At 55.5% G+C, this 7,125-nt stretch overlaps 1 pseudogene; it reads left to right on the plus strand.

The window, feature by feature from the left end:
• The first annotated feature begins 1,868 nt into the window (after positions 1–1,868).
• The window catches only part of LOC133362049 (protocadherin-10-like), a 7,611-nt pseudogene continuing 2,354 nt past the window's right edge, over positions 1,869–7,125 (plus strand).

The following is a 7,125-nucleotide window of genomic DNA, read 5'->3' on the forward strand; positions in this document are numbered from 1 at the left end:
AAATAAATGTGGATATCTACATAAAATGATATTATAAACACACTCTCCTAAAAATACAGCGCCATATTTTAACACTAAAGCAGTCCACTGACTCGCAACAACTTGCAATCATAAGTGACAGAGTTAATTTGGGGTAAAATCAATGAAAATTGGGTATGCCGATAGCATAGAAATGAGATGTGATAGAGCAAATCTGAGATCAGATTTGGAATCAGCACCCTGAAATTAGAATGTTGTATTGTTGTTGACCAGTGTTACAGACAGAATTTATGTTTTTCAATCAATGTTCAGCGTTTGTGTTCCATGACGCAAGATTGTAAATGTTGTGGCTTGGCTCTCCAACACATATACGACACTATACACTACAGTATACACTACAGTATACACTACTATACACTACACAAAACACTACTATACACTATACACTGCTACACGATACACTACACTATACACTGCTATACACTTACACTATACACTACACTATAATACACTACACTACTATACACTACACTATATACTACACTATACACTACATTATACACTACTATACACTACACAAAACACTACTATACACTTACACTATACACTTCACTATTCACTACTATACACTATACACTGCTACACGATACACTACATTATACACCACTATACACTACTATACACTACACTATACACTACTATACACTACATTATACACTACTATACACTACACATTATACACTACTATACACTACACTATTCACTACTATACACTGCTGCAAAAGTCCAGGCCAGAAAAAACATGTTGTAGTTGTTGACCAGTGTTATAAACACTTGATGTTTGTGTCCAGTAACGAGGCGGCTTGCACTAAAGTATGTCAAACACTTCGCCGCATTTCACCGTAGCACTCTATTCATTGATGGCCGTCAAGCGCGTCACCTCAAGCAACTTGACAAGGCCAAGATTACATCTCCATCTATATAAAAGGCAAAGTTGTGATTGTGTGTGTTTGTTCAAAATGTTTAGCGTACTTCCCGACATGCAACAAACTTGAAATTTGCCATGTGGGTACTTTCCAAACTGGACACCGTGCACAAATTATAAAAATACACTTTTTTGGGGGGGTTGGAGCTCAATAATGCAGTTATTTTTTGCACGGCAAGTGAGTTGTGATGTCAAATCCACGCATGTGGAAGCGTAACGCAATGTAGTGTAGCGGTTAGTGCGCCGCGCTACGAAACCGGCGACCCGAGTTCGATTCCCGCTCACGGCCACCGCCGGTGATGATTATTTTAACCGCTCCTGGGCCTCCCCTAGGTCGACTCAGCCTCAAACGAGTAACTGGCGTGGTGTGTGAACATCGCCACTGGGGGGACAAAGGCGGCCGGGCGTGGTTCATCCAAGCCCCCGGGCGAAACCGGGTTAGTACAGCTAGTCTCGCTATTGATTATGCATCGTCAATTTTTCCATTTTCCCGTCACAATTTCATTTACACAACTGAAAATATCCTAATAAAAAAATCACAACGAACTAGTTCTTCCCCCTCCCATCACCTGCTTCCCCACGTCGTCGTTTTCAAATCCTTGATATTAAGTTCACTTGCTTGCTTGCTTAGGACCGTGCAAATCTTTCCGGTCGTTTTTTAACCCACTTCCCGTGATCCAATCGAGATGACATTTTGCACACAGACTCGTTGTGCGTGACAATTAATGTTCGTGAACACTTTTTTTCCCCAAAATTTTGTTTTTAGCGGGTTATACTTGTTATCAAGCGTTGCCTTATTCCTGCTCGACCCTCTCCCCCCTTCGTCTCCCCGCAATTCCGACTCCTCGGCCGGCGCCGTCCACGCACGCAGCTCGTGCCCCCCGGCTCGCCCCGACCCGGACAAATGGATCCTCTCGGCGCCGCCCTCGTCTGCCTGTGCTGCGCCGTCACCGCCGCCGCCTCCGCCCGCCGCTCGCCGCCGGCGCCCCCGCGCTACTCGGTCTGCGACGAGGAGCCGCCGGGGACGCTGGTGGGGAACCTGGCCCGTGACCTGGGCCTCACCGCCGAGCAATTCCGCGCTCGCCGATTCCGAGCGTTGCGGGGCACCAACGGCTCCGACTACTTCGCCGTGAGCGCCGACGGTGGTGATGTGTGGGTGCGCCGGCGCCTCGACCGCGAGGCCGCGTGCCGCCGGGCGATCGCCGCCGGCTCGGGCTGCTCCCTGCTGCTCGGCGCCGTCCTGGAGCGGCCCGCCGAGCTGGTGCGCGTCGTCGTGGACGTGCTGGACGTCAACGACCACGCGCCGCGCTTCCCGGCCGAGAGCGCCCTCCTCGAGGTCGCCGAGAGCGCCGCGGTCGGCACGCGCTTCGCACTGGACGGCGCCCGCGACCCCGACGCCGGCGCCAACGCGCTGCAGGGCTACGCGATGGAGCCCGACGACGGCGCCTTCGCCCTGGAGACGCGCGACGGCGGCGGCGCTTTGTCGCCCGTGCTGGTGGTGCGCCGCGCCCTGGACCGCGAGCGCCGGGCCGCGCACGAGTACGTGCTCACCGCACTGGACGGGGGCCGCCCGCCGCTGAGCGGCACGGTCCTGCTCACCGTGCGCCTCCTCGACGCCAACGACAACGCGCCTGCCTTCGAGCGGCCCGTGTACCGGGCGCTGGTGCCCGAGGACGCGCCGGCGGGCACGCTGGTCGCGCGGCTCCACGCGTCGGACCCGGACGAGGGCGCCAACGGGGAGGTGGAGTACGCGGCGATGCTGGGGGCGCGCGAGACGGCGCGCGACCTCTTCGCGGTGGACTCGCGCTCGGGCCTAGTCACCCTCGTGGGGGCCCTGGACCACGAGGAGGCCGACTCCCACGAGATGCACGTGCGGGCGCGCGACCGGGGGCCAGACTCCGTCCCGCTTACGCCACGGTGCTGGTGCGCGTCCTGGACGTGAACGACAACGCGCCCGTCGTGCGGCTGCTCGGCCCGACCGGCGACGCCGCGGCGGACTCCGCGGCCGCCGTCGTCGGCGTGTCCCGGGGGGCGTCGCCCGGCCACGTCGTGGCCTTCGTCCGCGTCCGGGACCGAGACTCGGGCGCCAACGGGCGCGTGACCTGCACGCTCGAGGGCGCGTCGGCCGCGGGGCCCGGCGTGGCGCCGCCATTCGCGCTCCGCGCCTGGGACGGGGGGGCGAGGTGTACGCGCTGGCGACGGCGACGCGGCTGGACCGCGGGGCGACCGCCACCGCCGAGTACAACCTGACGGTGGTGGCGCGGGACGACGGAGCGCCGCCGCTCGTGTCGGTCAAGACGTTGACGGTGCGCGTCACGGACGCGCGCCCCGAGGGCCGGCTCCTGGACGACGGCGACAACGGGGACGACGGTGGGGACGGGGACGGGGACAACGGCTTCGCGACGCCGTTCGTCGCGGTCATGGCGCTGGCCGCGGCGTCGTGCGTCCTGAACGTGGCTGCGGTGTCGGTGGTGCTGCGCTGCAAGCGGGAGAACAAGGAGCTACGCACCTACCGCTGCGGCGCGGCCGCCCGGGCCAGGACGCCGGCGCGTGACGAGCCGGGGGCGGCCGCCCGCTCCGGCGGTGAGGCGGCATCCGCCACCGCGCCCAACGCCTACGAGGACAAGTCCTTCCTGCCCTCGGAGGCGGCGGGCGCGGCAACGCCGGCGCTTGGCAAGCCCCCGCGTCGCCACCCTCTGCGCCGTGTGCCTGGCCGGCACGACCTCACACAGGTAGGTGATGCGCCGACGCAAGACGGCCCCCTTTTGAAAATGACCGCACGGGCCCGGGGAGGCCCGCCAAGCACTCCCCGCTGAACTTTCACTGCCGCGGCAATAACTTAAGAAATCTTGAGAATCAATCATCCGTCACGAATCGTCATCCGCCCCCCTACGCACAATGCAGCGTGCGCGGGGAGGGGGGAATGACGTGTTTTTTTCCACGCATATCTCCGTAGACTGTCCGCGAAATTAAATTGCAATCAAGTATAAAATATAGGCGCATTGTGTACGGTCGATTGAGTTTGCCGAAATTTCATCTGCATGCATTTTACTCCGGTTATCAATTATAATATAAAGCAACTGATTTAAAGCTTTCGTGACTGCAGGGATTCATCTTCTTGGTTCTTTCGCTAAAGTCACGTAGAAGGGAAGTAATAAAATATTATTATGTTTTATTTTTATTATTTTATTACTTCCCTTCTACATGACTTTACCGAAAGAACCAAGAAGACAAAGCAACTGAATCGGAGAGGTTCATGGTTCGACCTCTACGCAAACCAACGTCCCTCAATCAGCAGCACGAAGGGGGGGTGGGTGGGTTCCCACGCGTACCTGCGATCTGCTGGTGGCAGATGCTTAAGAGACTCAGAGAAGCGGATATAATGAGGAGGCACATTCGAAGGTACGAATCGTGGTGCCACGCGTATTAAACGCTCGCTGAGATCCGAGCACTCCTTTTGGCGAGCTTAATATACGTGTAATAATGGTCATTGAGGCGACTCCTGGAATCTGGTCTTTATTTCACTTTTCATGAACAGCTTTCCTTCACGCTGCTGACAGGCAGCGTGAGAGGGACAGACAGACAGAGAGAGACGCACTGCCACGTGGCAACCCGGAGCCCCGCTCCCGCGTGGCCCCCTTCCTCCGTTCGTTCCCGTTCTGACCACGTGTCGCTCGTCTCCACCCCTATTTAATACCCGGGTCACGTGGTACGTTTCCACCAAACCTGGTTAGCCTCCATGGATTCTTCCAGACTCCATCGTAGGCTCCCGGGACCACGCCCCTGACTCGTCTCCCCATTGGCCGTGGCTAAAGCCAGCAGAACCAATCATCTACAAACAGCTGTCAGCTTGCCATGACGTCAGGGCCACGCCCCTAGGCTTCCCCCCATTGGCTGTGGACCAGGACCGGTAGAGCCAATCATCGTGACGAGTTGTGATAGGTCAGTGAGCCGGATATAACCTCACGTTACATACTTTTAAAAAACACGAAACCCGTGGTACCGGCAAGGACCCATCTTCAAACGTGCGAGCGTGCGTGCGTGCGAGCGTGCGAGCGTGCGTGCGTGCGAGCGTGCGAGCGTGCGAGCGTGCGAGCGTGTGTGCGAGCGTGCGTGCGCTCTCTGCACAAGGGGTTCAGAGTCTGCGTGCCCATTCGTGGACAGACGTCGGGCGCTGACGTCGGCACAATGACCCTGCTGCGTACGGATTGCTCCTGTTACTAAACAAAACGGTGAAGGTTGCAATCTTCCGTGGTGAGAATGGAAGTGAAGAAAATGTCACGCGCTGATGATATACAAAACTAACAGATTGAACGTGCACATACGCGGCGCTTGCCCGCACGCGATCGTGAGTTCGAAGTGCGTGAATGACGACGGGCGTGCCCCCGTTGATCTTTTGCAGGGCAATGACAATTTCAATCGACAGCAGCAGCAGCAGCAGTCGTCTGGAAGGTGAGCGTTTACCGCGTCACACACGCGAACCCTTCATTTGTTCAGCAATCCGGCCTCAAAATCATCAAAATTAAAAGTTAATAAAAGTAATAATGGAAATAAAATAAAATAATAAATCACGTTTCGGAAGCAACACAAGTCTCCGTCATCAGGTGGGACCGTCACAGCTAAAAATTACTGCATCAAAATCAAGTTCCGTTTTGCGCCACTAATTTGCAGACTGAGCGGATGTCGTTACTTTGCGGTGCATTTAGACAACAACATTTAGACAACAACAACAACATCTAGACAATAACATTTAGACAACAACAACAACACCCATGGGAGAGGAGCAGTGAGAAGGCGGTATTGTTCGTTGGCAGAATCCCGTGCTCTGAGGCAGAGGTCACAACCGGGTACCCGATACCCGTACCCTACCCGATACCCGGCTACCCGTACCCGGCCGGGTACGGGTACGGGTAGACCGTGAATCACTGGTGAGTCACCGTTTGTCACTCATTTCCCAACGTCTTGTCTCTTCTCACAATTCAAGTTCCTAGAATCAACCCACCCGCGCCTGCAACATGGCTTCATCCCAGAGGTCGCAATCAGGTACCCGATACCCGTACCCTACCCGTACCCGGCCAGGTACGGGTAGGGTACAGGTACGGTCGGGTACGGGTACCCGTTTGCGACCCTGGTGTGGCCGGGTACGGGTAAGGAATCAAAACCCGTTTGCGACCTCTGCTCTGAGGTGGCCATATTTCCTGGAAAATGCTAAAACAGTTGGGATGCGGCGAGTGTTCAATTAAATGCCGGTTGTGGGAAATCCAAAATGTAAAAAAGAATTCCAATGCCGACCAATCTGTATAATGAACGCTCGGTGACTATCACCTTCAGTGAGAAACTTTGAAAGCTCAGCATGTCGGCCTTGGCTCAATGTCATCCGGAGCCATGTTGGCACAATGTGTGTGTCAATTCACATCAGAAGAATGTACGGCGTTTATTTTTCAGAAAATAAAAATAAAACTCGGCAGGCACACGCGCACAGCCGTAGCGTCTCAAAATATCCTTTAGCTGATAAACAACTCGCTCCTAATACGGCACGCGACGGCGTTTTGAAAGGATTTGGGGGAGTCTCGCTCCAGAAATCTCTGCACGCGCTTGGGCACTCAAGCTCTTTGTAAGCTTGCAGCGGCACCCGTCAGAGCCAGTCCACAATCCCCCTTGTGCAGAGAGCTGGCGCTCTTTCACACTCTTTGGTTACGTAGTTAAAAAATTAAATAAAAATTCCGCCCCCCCCCCCCCCCGTTTTAACTCACTGGCCATCTTCTGCATCATAAGAAATGATGTTACCAGCTTGTCCCCCCCCCCACCCACCCTGGCTCCTCCCCCCCACCAGCTTGTCCCCCCCCCCACCCACGACCCACCCTGGCCCCTCCCCCCCACCAGCTTGTCCCCCCCACCCACGGCCCCCCCTGGCCCCCCTCAGGCTGTATATAATCTCGTGTCTCTTAGAGTTGTCTTCACTTGATGCAGTAATTCTGCTGTGACGGTTCCACCTGAAGACGGAAGCTCGTGTTGCCTCCGAAACGATTCAATTTAGTTGTTTTTAAATCCTTTATATTAAGTTCACTTGCTTGCTTGCGCGCTTACGACCGTGCAAATCTTTCGGTCGTTTTTTAACCCACTTCCCGTGATCCAATCGAGCTGACATTTTGCACACAGAC

Source organism: Lethenteron reissneri, unplaced genomic scaffold (assembly GCF_015708825.2).
Source record: "Lethenteron reissneri isolate LAM-NWPU_2019-01 unplaced genomic scaffold, ASM1570882v1 scaffold_1349, whole genome shotgun sequence".
NCBI classification, from domain to species: Eukaryota; Metazoa; Chordata; class Hyperoartia; order Petromyzontiformes; family Petromyzontidae; genus Lethenteron; species Lethenteron reissneri.